The sequence below is a fragment of the Anastrepha ludens genome, chromosome 2 (genome assembly GCF_028408465.1).
Source record: "Anastrepha ludens isolate Willacy chromosome 2, idAnaLude1.1, whole genome shotgun sequence".
Taxonomy (NCBI): Eukaryota; Metazoa; Arthropoda; class Insecta; order Diptera; family Tephritidae; genus Anastrepha; species Anastrepha ludens.
Window position 1 is genome coordinate 40,296,222 of NC_071498.1, and position 18,328 is coordinate 40,314,549.

The 18,328-nt window shown below is 35.2% G+C and overlaps 1 protein-coding gene across 2 annotated transcripts in view; it reads right to left on the minus strand.

The window, feature by feature from the left end:
- Window positions 1-8,451, minus strand: part of LOC128869408 (GATA zinc finger domain-containing protein 10-like) — a 50,465-nt gene extending 42,014 nt beyond the window's left edge. Inside the window, exon 1 of one of the 2 annotated variants that reach the window (XM_054111967.1) lies at window positions 7,148-8,451. The gene's annotated coding sequence lies outside the window, so the exon portion shown is untranslated. Of the gene's footprint in view, window positions 1-7,114 lie in introns of both variants that reach the window. The other variant, XM_054111961.1, reaches the window with a different exon arrangement.
- Between the last annotated feature and the right edge of the window lie 9,877 nt (window positions 8,452-18,328).

The window sequence follows — 18,328 nt, forward strand, 5'->3', positions numbered from 1 at the left end:
AAATAAGAAACCAACCAATATCAAAGACATTTTAGGGGGACAAATATGAACGTATTTGAATTGTGAGTGAAAGTGAATTAACTTGTTTAAATTCCTGATTTGAGTTCTATAAACAATCCTGGTTGAGTTAACAGTACTTGCACGAATTGGTTCTCTCTACTCGGATTATATTGTAGATGGTCAAAAACATCTCTACCTTGGAAAGCATGATTGGGTTAATGAATGCAAATTTTTGACTGTGTATTAGGAAATCAGCATATAAATGATTAAATAAATCCGCTATACAGTCACACTCCGATAGTGTCATTGACTGGCACCAAAGAAGCACCATGAATTTTGTTGAAAAGTTCATTGGCCCGCTAAATTCAATAAAGCTTCAGCTAATTGAATGTTATTTGGGCAATTTTGAAAACGAATGAACCAAGATATGGCACAACATTTCAAGTATCTGAAGACTTGAAGAAAACGTACTATCAATAAACTACTGGAGTTAAATTGCAACTTAGAAGCGGTCAATTGGTAGCACTGGCTAGTTATACGATTTTCGATATTAGATTTTAATATTTTCAAACTTTCATCCAGCAAAAAGTGACAAATTTCTTAATTTTCTATTTTTTTTTTTTTTTTTTTACTGTTATTTTAGCTTGCAAAGTCAAAAACATCGTATTTGAAATTCCAAACGCTAAGACAGACCACCCTGTACATTTGTTTACTCTCAGTTATTTTGATCTAGGTACAGTAATATAATATTTGCTACTTTATGCTTTACCTGGGAAACTAATTTAAGTTAATTTAATGAGAACCAGAAATCTAGGATTAATTACTTTTTTTACCTTTTTATATTTTTTGAAAAAAAAAGACAAAAAGAAATCCTGATAGATTCTATTGAAATTTCGGGACTACTTAGCTGCGCAAAAAATTAGGTTAAGGGAATATAAGCGCCCGAATAACGGTATATGAATATTTCCTAATCATCACAAACATGTTCTTACTGAAACTCGTAATCATCAGGAAAGGGTCGAAATTTAACTTTAGCGCAAAAATGCGAAGCGCCAGCCAATGTCGCCATCAAAAGCGATACACACGAATTAACTTCTTCACAATATTTTTATTCGTTCTAATTATAATTAATATCTGAACCAAATTTCCAATAAAAGTTATTTTCTTCTATTTTTTAAAGTGGGGTAATGTAGCGGTTTTAGAAACCCATTTAGGAAAAATATTTTCCTAACCAAACTTATTTTTTTACGAAAATCCACCTTATTTTGTTGTAAAATATATGGGTAAGCATGCAATATTCCATTTAACAGTTACTTCTTACACGAAACATACCTTTGACCAGTTACAATGTATTTTACAACTAAACGTAAAAAACGTACTTTCAATCTTTTAAAATGGCATTCAGTTGCTAGAACTGGGCAAAAGATTAGTCTCTAATTTGAACGAAAAATTCAATTATTCCAGCGCAAAAATTTTAAAAATTAAAAATGTGCATAACTTCCCATTTTTTCTTGTTAGAAGTTAAAATAAAATGAAATATAGAATAAAGAACAAATTTTTTTTTGTGTTTTTTTTTTTTTGCAATTTTTTCATTCACTTAAGGCGGTGTCAAACAGAGTAAATAGTAAATAAACTGTTTTTAGCAAAGTCAGAGAACTGCAAAATTTCAACTCACAGGTGAAATTTGCGACAATTTTCTTTTTGGCTATTCAACCCTTTACTCGGCATTACTATTATTGATATTAATTAGCGATAGTGCGATGGATATTTTGTTACTTCTCATTTGACAAAGTGATATTAAGCAGGCAAATGTAAGTTAATTAACCATACGTTATTAAAAATTAAATGAATACTGGGAGAGATGATTGAATGTAGTGATGAAGAAAAAAAACCTTACTTCGCCTTACACAGGACTGTTTGGGGGAAAAATGTTGGGAATAAAAAATTCATGACAGATCACAGATTTGCAAGCCGTAGATGATAATTTTGCACGATTTTCAGAACCAACTTAATTTTTTATGTACACTGGTGCGGCAGCTCCTCCAAGGCCAAACTATCATATGTACATACATACTATACTATCCATAGGTATCGGGTGTTTCTTTTAGCTGCATGAGAAGTATCGATATCAAGAATTATGGTTTGATAGCTGAGAATCGCAAACTGCGTTGACATTTATACTCAGTAAGATTTGGCAAGCCAATATTTGTCGCTGAACCTGGTTGTCTCATAATTGTAAAAATTTACTTGAAAAAAAAATGTAATAATAATAATAGTTAAATGTGTTCGCGAAGTTCATAGAGCATTGGCAGCATCATCGGCCTTTCGAAGTGAGGAAGGAGCTGCCGTTACGGTGAATGGTGAGAGCTACTGAGCCATGCTAACTAAATTTTTGTTTCCAAAAATTAATCAGCTAAAAATCGATATTTTTGCAACTTGCATTCAGTGCAACTGCAACAATCGTTAACAAGTTAACAAACTAATCCATACGGCCAAATTTAATGGATAAAGTAGTCAACAATTGCACAGGTCGAATGGCCCATGTTACTCATAGCCTTGGCGGATATATGACGGATATAATATTCAAAAAATAATGAAATTATCTATCAAATTATAATCAAAAATATTTATGTTTCGTATTATCATAATAAGTCTTCAAGCGCTTTCAAAAACATCCGATATATGTATGCATGTAACCATTAGCGTAGAAGAAAACGTTTCTCTAAAGCTGAGGCATTTTTTCTTTCTAGACTTTGACACAAATAATACACAAACAAATTTATGAATATTTAGCTTCAGACAAATCATTTCTTATTTTTTTTAAGTTAAGTAAACTTGTATTAATACTCAACTATAATTCACCTGAACGATCCTGTGATAATGGATGATAATGAAGCGTCCAATGGATTGAAATTTGGTAAGCACTTTCCCAGCAGAAGAAAGTTTGGCAGCGCAAGATTTTTGCCACTGGCCGCCAGACTATGCAAGTTTCGTTTTCGAAATTGACTGTCAAAAGTTTGAAGAGAACTCACCAAACCTACTTTTCAGATGTCCACACAAGCAAGCGAAATTTTGTACGGCAAAATGGATTGAAAAAGCACTTTCTGCGCCATGTCTGTTGATGCCTTTATTTAATATACAAAAAAAGTTGTATAACACTTCATTGATTTTCTTTTTTGTTTCTTATTTAGCACAAAAAAGAGTATATGCCTCTAAAATAACCCCATCTACTGCTACAGGGTCGCTCATCCAGCATTTGAAACTTATATTAGTTTTGACTATAAATAAAAAAGCACGAACATTTTGGAACTAATTGCCTTGCCATTACATATGGAAGGCATTTTTATTCTAATGAGTACAGTGACTGGCGCTGCAGTAGCTTATTTTGTTCACCGCATTTTCAGCACATTTTCACGAGTTTCAACATTCATTCATTTCCTTAAAGGTTACTTCGATTTGATATTTCCATTCCTGAAAGGTATCTGAATGTTTAACGTAAAATTTTACCTTAACGGTGTCTCATAACAATAAACTACTGGAGTTAAATTGCAACTTGGAAGCGGTCAATTGGTAGCACTGGCTAGTTATACGATTTTCGATATTAGATTTTAATATTTTCACACTTTCATCCAGCAAAAAGTGACAAATTTCTTAATTTTCTATTTTTTTTTTTTTTTTTTTGACTGTTATTTTAGCTTGCAAAGTCAAAAACATCGTATTTGAAATTCCAAACGCTAAGACAGACCACCCTGTACATTTGTTTACTCTCAGTTATTTTGATCTAGGTACAGTAATATAATATTTGCTACTTTATGCTTTACCTGGGAAACTAATATAATTTAAGTTAATTTAATGAGAACCAGAAATCTAGGACTAATTACTTTTTTTACCTTTTTATATTTTTTGAAAAAAAAAAAGACAAAAAGAAATCCTGATAGATTCTATTGAAATTTCGGGACTACTTAGCTGCGCAAAAAATTAGGTTAAGGGAATATAAGCGCCCGAATAACGGTATATGAATATTTCCTAATCATCACAAACATGTTCTGGGGAAATCCCCATTTGTTCTCCCGCCCCTTTTAAAAAAAGGGGTATAAGGGGGGGTAGAGGGGGTATTCTACTATCCAAAAGTGAAAACCTCACTGGCCGGAGGCTTATAGTTTTTAAGTTATTTGAGTTTAAAAATTGTAAAATTGACCAAGAATCCTCCTATTTTGGTTACTACAACCAGCCGAAGTGCTGCCAGACATCGTATAAATAAACAATTTTAGAAGATAATAAATGACTAGAAATACAAAATTTTACAAATTATTTCTATAAGATATACGTCTATTCATATATATATATATATATATATGATATATATATTTTTAATTCCACATTTTCACTATATTATGAATATATGATATATATATATACATATATATACAGTGCACTCGCGATAACTCGAACTAATTAAAACAGGCGCTGTTCGATTTATCGAATTTGTTCGACTTATCAATTGAGTGTGCTATGTTAAAACAACAGTCATCGATATCGATTTTTTTCAATTAAATTTATTTATTTATTTACATATGGATATGAACATGAATATGTTTAAAATAATTAATTCGTTTCAATATTTTTCATCAAATATTTGGCAGTCTTTGTGTCAGTTACACAAAAAAAGTCAGCTTTAACAGAAAAGTTAGGCCGAAAAGAAAGTTGTAATGTGTGTTTGTCTTTTCTTGCCTGCAGCAATGTTGAATATGACTTTTTCACGCAGCAATTGAAGAGTGTTAACCTTTGCGGGGCTTACTTGTTCAGTTGTGGCCCACTGAATTACCTTATTGATAGAGCTAACTGCCTCCTCAGATGATATCCGCTCACATGTCTCAGTTGTGTTGTTAAACTCAGACTCAGAATCACTAGTTTCAATTATTACTTCTGTGTCGGTAAATTCGGCACCATCATTCCATTTGTTAACATCATAAAGCGTAAATTCGACCTGTAAATTATGTTTTTCATGTTATGTTCTTTCAAGATGAGTCCACTTATTGGGTAATTCTTTTTTCTTTGGGACAGACACCATTTGTATAAAGCGGCTTTCATTTTAGGAAACTCAGAAGCTTTTAAAGTTCTCCTCTTCCCAGGACCCAAAAACGTGTTGTTTACTGCTTTTAAAATTGCCTTGTCTTTCTTTTTTATAAGACTTATGGTGGACTTGGCTACCCCATATTCCTTCGCTAGAGAAGTAACACTACATCCACGTTTAATTTTGTTAAGGACTTCAGCCCTCTCTTTTAATGTTAAACACTTCAACCTTTTACGATCCATTACTCACATGCACTGATACACTACAAATGACAAATTTAAAGCAATTTGGTCAATGCAAGATGTTGTTCCCAGAAAACTAACGGGATATTAACGTCGACATATTCATATGGACAATAAACTAGTATACATATAATTTATATACATATACTATTACATATGTATGTATGTACAAAATGTACATGTTCGAAAAGAATGTGTGTACAAATAAATTTGTTTTTTTGTTCGAGTTATAGCGCTTTAATATTGTTCGAGTTACAAACTAGTCAATAGGGAAAAAAATGTGTTCGAGTTAGCACGTCGTTCGACTTAGCGGCTATTCGAGTTACCGCGAGTGCACTGTATTTAAAAAAAAAGAAAAAAAAAGCGCCGCAGGCGAAAATCGCGCGATTTTTAATTCCAAATTTTCACTATATTATACATATATATATTTAAAAAAAAAGAAAAAAAAAGCGCCGCAGGCGAAAATTTGGAATAAAAAATCGCGCGATTTTTAATTCCAAATTTTCCCTATATTATGAATATATGATATATATATATACATATATATATTTAAAACAAAAGAAAAAAAAGCGCCGCAGGCGAAAATTTGGAATAAAAAATCCCGCGATTTTTAATTCCAAATTTTCACTATATTATACATATATATATTTAAAAAAAAAGAAAAAAAAAGCGCCGCAGGCGAAAATTTGGAATAAAAAATCGCGCGATTTTTAATTCCAAATGTTCCCTATATTATGAATATATGATATATATACGTCTATGCTGTCCACAGTATTTTTGCGTAAAACTTTCTTCTTCGTAGGCGGCCTTCGGCCGCACTGCAAAAAAAATCACCCTTAATAGTCAAACACCGTCTCCGCTGCACATCGGAGTTTTACGTGAAGCGGAACTGTATTTCGAAAATCATATCGATATTGTATTTATTGTATTTATGAACTCAATATATACACTTTAGAGGTTGTAAACCCCCATTCCTTCATTATTCTAACAGAAAAGAGTGTGTGGAAATTATGTTCCTATGTTGCTTCGTTTTCAATGGCATTCTATTATTTTTTTTATTTTTTGCTTCTGGCAGCACTCCATTCAGCCATGCTTTTCAGTTATTGTAAATTTAGCTGGCATATTTGGAGTTAGCAACTTAAAAATGCAATATAAATGGTTAATTTGTGGTATAAATAAATAAAAAGAGTTAAAAACGTATGTGTATGTTAATATAGTTTCAATATTTATTAAAATAAATGTGATAAATGCACTTATTCTATCAAAATTTGGTGAAGATAAAAGACAAACTTTATCAACAAATAACTTAAAAACTATTATTAACAGAATAGTGTTGGTGCTAGTTTTAGCAAAGTAAGCACGAAGTGAACATCTCCTGTGAATTTCATTGAAAAATTCGTAATATTTCTCTCAAAAGAAGTGATGGGAGAACACATGGGTCGGAGCCCATGTTCTTACTGAAACTCGTAATCATCAGGAAAGGGTCGAAATTTAACTTTAGCGCAAAAATGCGAAGCGCCAGCCAATGTCGCCATCAAAAGCGATACACACGAATTAACTTCTTCACAATATTTTTATTCGTTCTAATTATAATTAATATCTGAACCAAATTTCCAATAAAAGTTATTTTCTTCTATTTTTTAAAGTGGGGTAATGTAGCGGTTTTAGAAACCCATTTAGGAAAAATATTTTCCTAACCAAACTTATTTTTTTACGAAAATCCACCTTATTTTGTTGTAAAATATATGGGTAAGCATGCAATATTCCATTTAACAGTTACTTCTTACACGAAACATACCTTTGATCAGTTACAATGTATTTTACAACTAACCGTTTATATTAACAAACTGCTTGATTTTCCTTTTATTGTTGCTAAAAGAAGGATTTCGCAGAATTTATTGTATTTTAAAATATTTATCTTCACAACTTAATGCGTTTTATTACACCTCTCTTACTTTTTATTGTTTTCACACACATTTCTTCACATACATATGCACAACAGGCCTTTTTATAAGGCATTCGTTAAAACATTGATTTAAACATCGCAATAATTGACATTTTGATCACTGCAATCATATATAATATGTATATTTATTATTTAATTCTTTTAAATTCAGCATAGAATCACCAAAAATGTCACATTCATTTTTACGCACACGAATTACTCCAAAAAACTAAAGAGAAATAGTTTGAACGTCCCACCGTTAATCTGCACGATAAGTTACTTTTAATTCTTTTTATTTATTTACTTTTCACACTTTCACCAAATGTCAACACAAATGGTCTTTATCGCAAAGCCTTGCGATAAAATCCGTTCACTATTCGGTTTGTTTTCCTATCACTACACTCCGTCATCACTCAGTTCAAGCGCCACATCCTTTCTGACTCAACGCGCATCTTCTTCGTTCTTCGTTCTACGATCGTGTTGTACTTGATTCTTTCGCAACACCGTCTGCTTACGTTCAAAACTCGCCACACACTAGCGACACGATCGCGCGAAGAAAGCAAAGCTGCCCCAAAAAGCAAGACCAAAGCATAACAGGCGGCACAGATAAGGCCGGCGAGAACCCTTTAACTGGCGCGAAAGCAGATACCAAACTAGACTGGCCCGAACGTGTAAGAACAACAAATATGTATGTATGTATGTAGGTGAGTATTGTGACGAAGAAGTGGCGAAGATGGAAGACGCATTCGAGTCTAACCGTATGGATAAAGGCTAATTTTTTGTACTTCTCTTTTTCTTGTTTTTACCTTTTCTTCTTGTTGTTTATTTGCTAGTTATTACACTTTTCTATGTTTTTTGTTTGTTGTTCGCTTTCCACTCCACAGTTTGTTTGCTTGTTTGTTTGCCTTACGCTTTGCACCTTAAACTCGCGAAGCGTATGTGTTGGTGTGCGTATGCATTATGTGAAAGAAATATTCTACCGACGGCTGCGCGTATACCTCGCGTTTTCGGCGCAACCAAGTTGTGAACACGAAACAACGACGGCGAACCACTCGCGCGCTATCTAAGTATAGTCTGTACTGTGCTGTGCTTTGCGATGCGGCAAATCTCGGTCTCGTTTGTATGTACATAGAATACATATAACAGTATGCGCGCCTTAACAACAGCAATAGAACTTTAACAGCGAACCGCACGACGAACAATAACGAAGTAATCCCAATGTGGCAGAGTTGCATAGACGGAGCCCCGGGAGCCAAGTTGCTAAATGCAAATTCGGAATAAAAAAACCAGTCCAAGTTAGCGAAGCGTACGCAAGCAAATAAGAAGTGAGCAATGTGTGTGCATGTGCATGTAAGTGTGTTTGTGTGTTTTCAACACCCACTCATCGACATAGTTCGCGCATCACTTAGAGCCATCGCGTTTAAGGCGAGCTTTGGCAACTCCCACTTTTTCTTAAACCGCAGCTGAGCAGAGAGCGGCAAACAACCGCTAGCTTACGTCGCTTACGCGCTCCTAAATGTATTTACTTACGTGACGTAAGTTCGATTGCGCATTACTAAGTTTTAAGCGGATTCTCTCAACGCTCGCTCTTTACCTGTTCGTACACATACACATGTGTAGAAAACAGCTTAATGCTCGCCCGCTTTGATGTGTGCGTTTTTAGCCCCGCGCTGATTGGCTGGTTGCGCTATCGAGTAGCTAACTGGTTCCCTGTCTGACTGCTATGGTTTTATTCGTTTGTTTGTTGTTGTTCTTGTAAACTAGTTTTTATTGTATTCCTCCGATTTACTACAACGTTTTTTGTTGCTGTAAACTAGTTCTTATTGTATTTTTTTTTTTCATTGTGCGCTGCGGCTTAAAGCTTGACATGTTTTTGTTTTTGTTAGTTGCGCCTACTTTGCCACCAACTCATTGCCATTTTTCTTTATTTTTCTATTGTTTTATTGAAGTTCCCCCGCTCTGCTCGATTTGGTTCGACTAATTAACATAAAAGGCGTGTTGTTTTATCTCAAAACTATTATTATTATAGCCGGTGTAAATCATCGAAACAAGTTTGTGAATTATGTAAAACATTTTAAACCTAAAGAGCAGAAATCAGCAATAAATAATTACGAAAAAGTAAAAGAATCAAAAAAGTCTAATAAATTGTATAGTTAACAACTTACATTTTTAATTCTTTACAACTAAACCAATAATTTATTTCTTATAGCAATTTATTTACGTATTCCGCAAGTTTATTAATTTTTTAATTTTCTACCAGAAGGAATTTCAATGATAATTGGATTGAGACTCATAAAACTGCGAATATAAAAATCTTGATTGTATTATTCACTCGCAAGATTCTGCTTAGTGCAAGATTGTATTTATTCTAACTTTAATTCAAATGCCAGTAATGCCGTATTGACATAAATACTTATAAATACATATATGTGGAGTGGACGCCACATAAACATACGTACTTACACACATTAATTGCGCATAAATTGAGTCACACTCCCAATGCAACTGTGTGCAAATTCTTCATTGAGAAGAGCAAAGTATGTTCGTTGGGAAAACGAAATTTCATGAAAACAGCAAAAAAAAACAACGGTGGAATGCAAAATCAGTATTGAGTGAACTAAAAACTCGAAATCTGAAAATTAGTTTTCTATTTTCAAAATCTTTTTAAATTGAAAGAAAAGCGGAATTAGAAGGGTCTAGCGGTTTCCTTAATTTGCAACCACAGTGGGCAAATCAAAGCTCAACATTTTAGTGCAAATATAATTTTTTATTTTCAAGAACAAAATAAAAATATTTTCAGCTATAAAATATTAATTGAGTTAGCTTAATTGAGAGTGTGTGAACGACAAAATCGATAACTCGATTAAAAACTTAATTTCCTCAATTAAGATCAAAGTCTTTAGCTTAGTTCTAGGTAGAAATAGTAAATTTGGCGTCGCAATAACGTCACCCTCACAGAAGCACACACAACAAATCCGTAAAACAAATTAAATAATTTTAGTGCGAATACTCGTATGAAAGTGTTTCTGTAACCAAAGGAAATTAAATATTGTCGTTCATTATCCTCACACATTTAGAATATGGGAATCTAAAATCTGTTTTTCCAAATGCAAATGTCAAAAGAGGTGCGCATTTTATTTTTATTTTTAATTTATTTGCTCTAAATATTGAACGTTATTTCGAATACACTCTTGACATCTGGCCCCTGTATTCCATGCCATTTGCTGGAGAAGTAATGTTGGGATGCCATGCACCTCGCGAACGATATTTTCTTCTAGTGTTGAGAGGGTCGCTGGGTTTGTTTCCTGTGACGTGTATGAGGTACCTCCACAAAACAGATCCATAGGGATAAGATCGGCTGACCTGGGTGGACAGAAGAAATCACACAGTATCGCGATGATTTCTATGACCGTGTGTGGCCGTCTTACTGAAACCATTTGTGTGTACTAATATTCGTTAAGCTTGCGCCGATAAAAGACACCATCTACAGAAATTTCTTGCCTTGGATTTTCCGATCCAATTAATCCACTGCTTGACGAAATGCACACCAAACCGTCACGTTGGGACTGTTAATTGGCTGTTGATATTTTAATAATGAGTTCTAACCTTTAGGTGGCCAATAATAGAAGTTTTGATTTTTAATCCATCCACTTAACAGAAAATGGGTTTCATCACTCCAAAAGATAGGCTTAAGTGCTTGAACAATTCGTATTTTGAAGGGGTGAAGGCTAGGTTAGGTTAGAAAATGGGTTCCATCACTCCAAAAGATAGGCTTAAGTGCTTGAACAATTCGTATTTTGAAGGGGTGAAGGCTAGGTTAGGTTGAAATGGTTGTCCTGTGGAACACACTCAGGCTCATAGCCCATTGTGATGTCGCGTGAGAAGCTTGTCTCCATCTCTGTTAAAACCAGTGTATGCTTTTCAAAAAATTTAAAAGATCCTTGATTTCTGCAGAGCTGAGAAAATTATCTGCCTACGTCTGGATGGAGCAGGACAGTGGCTCAGTAGGTGCGAGATTATCTCTTCCTAGTCTTCATTTAGATAACTTCTACAGAAGTGATGTGTTTGCACACCTATCCTTTGGGCGTGTCTACCTATTAGACAGGCCCAACCTATTAGAAGTGCCTTACAATTTCTTCAAGGATGAGTAGCTTACATGTTTGTAAGGGTCCCCCTATGTCATTATCTATGTACTCATAGGTCAATTTACTGAAGAGTCTCGCTAGTTCATCGGCTCTACAGTTACCCTCAATATCGCAAGGGCCAGTAATTCATGTTACCCTGAGCACGAGCTTTGAGCTATATGTGTATACATGTATTCACTCGCCCTATCTTACAACATCCCGTTCCCACTCTTCCCTTGAGGGTAGGCGATTTGTAAACGTTGTATTGGCAAGTGTCGGCGGGAGTGCATAGTGCACCAGTCCGGAAAGCCCCAAAGTGCCAGCCAGGGTTTTACCGTGACCGTAATCCGTGTTTGATCACTTACTTAGAGTTTTCAAACTTATTGCTGCACTGCGCCTGCAGATCTACAGGAAGACAGTTTAATGTCGCATATAATGCTTTCGATAGTGTGATTGACAGCGCACCGGTATCGGCTAGTCTTTAAGCTTTGTACAGTTTTTTGATGTTCATACCCTTCTCAAGGGCATTCCACCATATTACAATACCATAGTAGAGAATTGGCCTAACCACTGCTATGTAGAGCCAATGTATCATTCTGGGTTCCAATCCCCATTTCTTCCCAATAAGCCTTCCGCAGGAATACATTGCGGTCATAGCTTTGCGTGCTCTGTCTGCGACTGTGAGCCCCCCATTTAGCTTCCTATCTAGTACAAGTCCTAGATATTTTGCCCTTTCTGTTACTCTAAGTGATTTCCCTCCTAGTAATATTTGTTGAAGAACAAATGTTTTATATTTCCTACTAAACAGTATCAGATTCGTTTTTTCCGGGTTTACTTCTAGTCCTCGACTTTTACCACAAAGTGATACTCTGTTGAGAATCTTTGTTGGAAATCACATAATGTTGGAAATTGTTTCCCTGAGATTGCTATTACAATATCATCGGCATATGATATTATTTTACCAACCATTTTTTCAAGTTCTTGAAGAAGATTATTGACAGTTAAGTTCCACAGAAGTTGAGAGATTACCCCACCTTGGGGTGTACCCCTGATCGGAAAATTCTTAATGAATGTGTCACCCAAATTTGCGCTTATCGTTCGAGACTAGTGCACTGTTTACTCTCATGTCCGTTAGCGAAGTGGTAATTGCTTCCGGATATATATTATTGAAGGCACCCTCGATGTCTAAAAACGCTGCGAGGGTATATTCTTTATAGTGAAGTGATTTCTCTACTGTATGAACTAGCGCATGCAGCGCTGTTTTCACTGGTTTGCCTTTGCTGTATGCATGTTGGGAAGGTGGTAGTTTGTCGCTAATTTTTCTTTGATATGAACATCTAGCGACCGCTCTAAGGATTTTAACAAACAGGATGATAGGCTAATTGGCCTGAAGTCCTTCGGTTTCGTATGTGTGGTTTTCCTTCCTTTGGGAATGAATACCACTTTTACTTCTGCCCATTTCTTGATGATATAATTAAGTCGTATCGCTGCCTCAAAAATTAAGGCGAATGTAGGTGCGATCATATTTTTGCGGGGATAATTCCATCTGATCCGGGAAATTTTTAAGGTTTAAAGCTGCCCATGGCAAATTTTATGTTATCCTCTGTTACAAAATCTATTAGGGGGACTCTCTTTGTGAACTATAGGGTGGGTTCTACTGTCTTCGTTGCAGAGATAACCTGGAAAGTGTGTGTGAATTACTATTTCTAGTATTTCTAGTGAAGGCTAAGATCGTTTCTTAATATTTCATACACAATGGTTTTTGCAAGTTCAAGGCAGTACCTCTCTTACACCCGAACTGACGCGGATCATCTTGCAAAGTTGTCGCGACGAGTTCAATATATTGTCATTTGTCCTTGATATCCGGCTGAGCACAATCCGTGAGAAGAATGCCAGCAAACTTGTTACTCGGAACCTTCTCACCCATAAATGAATAAAGTCTTCTCTCGTGAATGTGGAATATTGTAACAAGAACGGCAAGTTTCTCACCTGTCCACTGTGACAGCGTGACTAAATAACCCGCAACGTGATCCCCTCTACACTCATACGCTCAGCGGTTAGGAAGAATCTTTAAATTTAAATCACAATTCTTTTGGTTTTCATGTTTACTTTTCTCACTGTTGCCATAAACAACACATTCCTTGTATATTGGCATAGCGTTTCGCCTACAGTTCCACATTTTGCCGATAAATGCTTAAAGAAACTCTTTTCCTCGACCAATCGAGAAATCAACCAAATCGACCAATTATAATCAACTTTTTTGTCAAAACCGGTTACTGTGCATAGTATAAGAATAGTACGAAGAACTTAATGCGGGTTAACCGGTAGAGTTAATTCGCGCTGCAAATTTTTTCTTTAAGCCGGAATGTTTTCGGCCATTAACGGTAACGAGGCAAGGATTCATAAATATGGCAAACAATAAATGAAATAGCATTCTTGAGATAAGCCAAAATTCAAAAACTCTCGAAAACGTCGATCAATTCACGCTTATGTTAACAGTTTCCTTTGATTTCCGAATCACTCTGGTTTGATCAATGTCGAATTCCTTCCTCTCGGCTAAATAAAAAGCCAGGAGCTTTATGTGAGCATATTAAAGCATTTCATAAAAAATGTTCATCGCAGGAAAACAGAATTTTAGAAAAGTAACTGGTGCCTTTTTCAACATTACAAAGCACCAACCCACATAGCTCACCTTACACGTGCAACTATTTTCTGTTCCCAAGCTTCGTCTCAGTACCTCGCGGAGAGCTCTTTAGGCAAATAAAGTTATGAAGCAGAATATGCACGAAAAGTTGAATCAGCTGCGGAAAAATAGGTAGTTTGAACATTTAAAGACTCGACGCCTTGCTCGAACTCGTGGAAGGTGAGCCAAATTTGACAGTCGATATGATAGCTTCGAGGTTAAATTCATCGCATGGAACAGTTCACATGCACCTGGTTCAGTTGGGAAAGGTTTCAAAGCTGGGAAAATGGGTTCCGCATAGACTTTCCGTCGCCAACCTTCAGCAGAGAGTGAATGTATGTTTTCAGCTGCCGCAACGGCTTAAAAATGAAAGTTTTTTGAACCGTATCGTTACTGGTGATGAAAAATGGGTCCAATACAATAATCAAGTTCGATTGCTGCCACAGTTTCATTGCGAAGTTTTTTTGTGAAATATGGCCACAAAGAGCTTCTCTTTTTTTGTAATTTTCATAAATCTAATTTTGAATATTGCCTTCTCCTTCTTAGTAATTAAAAGCAATATTCTTTACAATAGACTTTGCGTCCGATTTAGCTTAGATACCAGAATAGTAAAAAAAAATTGAGTAGTGGCCTTGAAGCTTTTGGAAAAAGACAATAAACGATATTAAAAAAAAAATTATATATTGAAAAATATAATTAACCAAATAAAAAGTTTAATAAATTGTTTTTTGGAAGCCCCAGTCTTTTCTGAACTTGCCTAGTTGTGAATCGCTCATTAATTTAACTCAAGTACTGAACCCACTTAACCATTTGAAGCAGCGACTATATGAGCAATACTACTACTATGCATGCCCCTACTAAAACCACCAGGATGTACAGTATGTAGTGGTGTGGCCAACATCAAACCATTAAACGACTTTTAGCAATTTTGAAGAAATTTTGACTTTGAAGGGTTTGATGACGTAAACGGAGTTATGACATCGGTTTGTTTACAAAAAATACAATTGGTGAGTTGATGATATACGAAACAAATGAACGCAACCTAAGCTGCGATTAGTGGCGCCATACCTTAGTCATAACCGTAACCATAACCATAGCCGTATGTATTTATTGAATTTTAGTTTTTCTCCGTAACCGTTAGCAGCTGTGAAATGCTTTACATTTACAATGAACGACGAAAATTAATTGACTTAGAGAAAAATTATCCATGTTTTTATGGCAAAATGCAAATATTGTCATTAATTCTACTTCAATATCAGCTCTTTATGGTTACGGGATGACTAATCGACAGATGCTGTAATGTTGTGGCTATGATTACGGTTACGGCTATGGCGTTATGGCTGCAGAACAACTAATTGCAGCTTTACTTCGTTGACGTTTGAGCAACGACTGATTGCCGAGTGTGTGAATTCGTGTGAAATGAGTGAATGCCGCATCCTCTCTCTACTCTCACAATTTTGCTTCGAATTTTTTTTTGTTTTTTTGATGGGGGAGGAAGGGTTTAGAATGTCTTCGCAATTTCAACGACCGTCGTCTACTGCATCGTGTGGTGTGGCTGTAATAACTAAAACGATCTCTCCTCTCCTTCTGGGGAGACACCTTTCCCGGCACTGCTTTCCATATTACTTCGGGAGGACCCAGAACGGCATCCACAAAGGACCAATTCTATTCACCCACGTCTGGGTCCACCATATTTGTAGCCAGCTTTCATGCTATAGGCTCGTCTTCTTGTGTCTCCATCTGTCCGGCTTTGCTTTGTCGCACTCTGTCGAGGTCAATGTTTTTTTTTTCCTAGTACGTTCTCGATGTATTTCTTTATCGCGTTGCAGCTGTCCTCGCGTTTGAGCATTTTGCTTATTATGTTGCTCGGAGCTCGTTTCGTACATCAAGTTTTGCCAGGACGGTGATGCGGTTCGAGTAGTGGCGTCTGCGTTGAGCGCTGCTTACCACCTAGTCTATTGCGCCAATAATTGATTTTCCGCGTCGTAAGCCGTATTACCTTGCTGACTAATGCCAAACCTCCTTCACTCTCAACAGATTCTGCAAGCCTGCGCTATATGAGTTTCTCAACCAATTTCCCGGCGCTGTCCAGCATGCAAAGCGGACGCCAGGCTGACGGTTGCGCTGGGTCGCCCTTACCCTAACTTGCTTCGGATGGTCAAACCTGGTAATCTATCATCCTTGTGAAAACACCGCTTAATTCCTCTCGCTGTCGAGGAGGGTTTTACAAAGCCACAGCTCTTATATTTGTTTTAAAATAATCTGTGCGAGTTCTCGTTCCATTACTAATTTCACAGGACTACGAAAATCAATTACAAGAATAATCTGGGAAAATGCCAAAACCCAATGGGCTGTAAAATTATCGGGTCAAAATGTTTCTAAAATAAAATGTTTACTAAACTTTTTTTTTCTTCTTTAATCTGCACAAAGCTTGTAACTTGTATTTATAAAAACTTTTTGAATTTAACTGTGAAAAAATGTCAACACTTTTTAATAAGTCATAACTGAAGGATATTTAGATAAGCTTCCGCTCCTATTAGACTTAGATAATGGGTGATCTTGCAGTTCTTTGCCGCCTCCAAATGTCAACGGGGTTTTATAAAGACATTTTTACAGTCGAAGTACAGCCGTAGATTCACTATTGTCTGTCACTATTAAAAACATTTTTCCTGTTGTCTTATATCAGCCAATAGAATGAAACCCAGCTACGTTTTCCTAATTTTTACCACACTCTCAAATACTATTTTTTCAGCAACTCTGTTTCTACTAACAAAATGCAACAAAAACTAACAAAACTCGATATTTAGCAGCTGTTAATGTTCGTCAGTTGCCTACTTGTTGATTTAGCGCCAATTATGGTAATTAAAAAGCTCCAACGGTCACCTACCTACCTGTTTGTTTACCCACCAACTGTAGCCATTTAAGTTACTGCCAGCAATTAATTCACTAAAGCTCTTATTTAAGCCATTTCAACCATTTTAGACATTTCAGCCATTTTATAATTGATACACTTTGTATTTTAGCGATTTTAATGTTTCTATAATAGGCGAGTTTTTAACGAAACTACAAGATAAGAGGAGCGATAAAGCGGGCAAAAAATGCTTTCGACAAATAAAATAAAACAGTCGGCACACAGAGTCGCTATTTCGTTGAATTTCATGTGCAGCTGTGCGATTCACTTAGGCATATAAACATGCATATGGACACAACCATGCATATACTCGTACATATGTATATATGGAAATAGCGAATGTGTTTTTACATAGCAGTTTATGTCATTCTTAATCAATTCAATTAATTTATTTTCTATATAACAATTAAGCTCATTTGTGGCTGTGTTTTTTAATATTTGTTTTCTTTTTTTTTTTTGTTTTTCTTATCCTCCCTCACTTTGATTTCGCTCTAAAATAACAGCCAATTAAACGCACGATTTCAGTGGAAAGACTTAAGCAACGAACTCGTTGTAGTTTAATTGAAGTGATTGCATAAATAAAAGTGCCAATGCATTCGTTTCAATAATATACAAATATATATAGTATGTTGTTTTTTCCCATGCATTTATCATATAATTTTGCACTTTTGCAAAATGTCCGCAAACTGCTATGAAATATTTATGTTTGCTCAACAAGTAATTAATAATGTGTGATCGTTATCTTGCGCCTTATTTGCATGATTTACAGCTGTGGACATTGCCTATTGTTAAAGTAAAGAAAAAAAATTAGAAACGAAATACATATAAAACTAACTTTCAAATACTCGAAGTGTGCTTTAAGCACATATGAATAAATTTTAATGTTTACGTTGCATTAATCAGCTGAGAAGTGAAAATTTATCTTAGCAATAATTTTAAATTAATGGCTATATATGAAAATGCTAATGTTAGTTATTTATTGTTGAAAAGTTAAATGAAATATTGCTACAGAAAGTGGTTAGTATTTCAAAAGAAAAAAAGTCATATAAGAATCGTATTTAAAACGCGTACCATTAGCTGGTTCCTATTTAACTCGCCCATTCGCAAGCTTATCTGAGACGAAAAAAACATTTTTTCCGGTAGCTGTACATTTCACATAAATAAGAAATTGAAAAAAATTTAATCAACTAAAAAATAAATAAAAAAATTGTGATAATATTTATTTTGTAAACATTTTACTTGCATGTCAAGACTACTTCTTTTTTATTTGATGGCATACAACAAATAAATAGAAAATAAGAAAAACTTGCGTAATTTTTTAAAAAACATTCTTTCATCAAAAAGCTTTT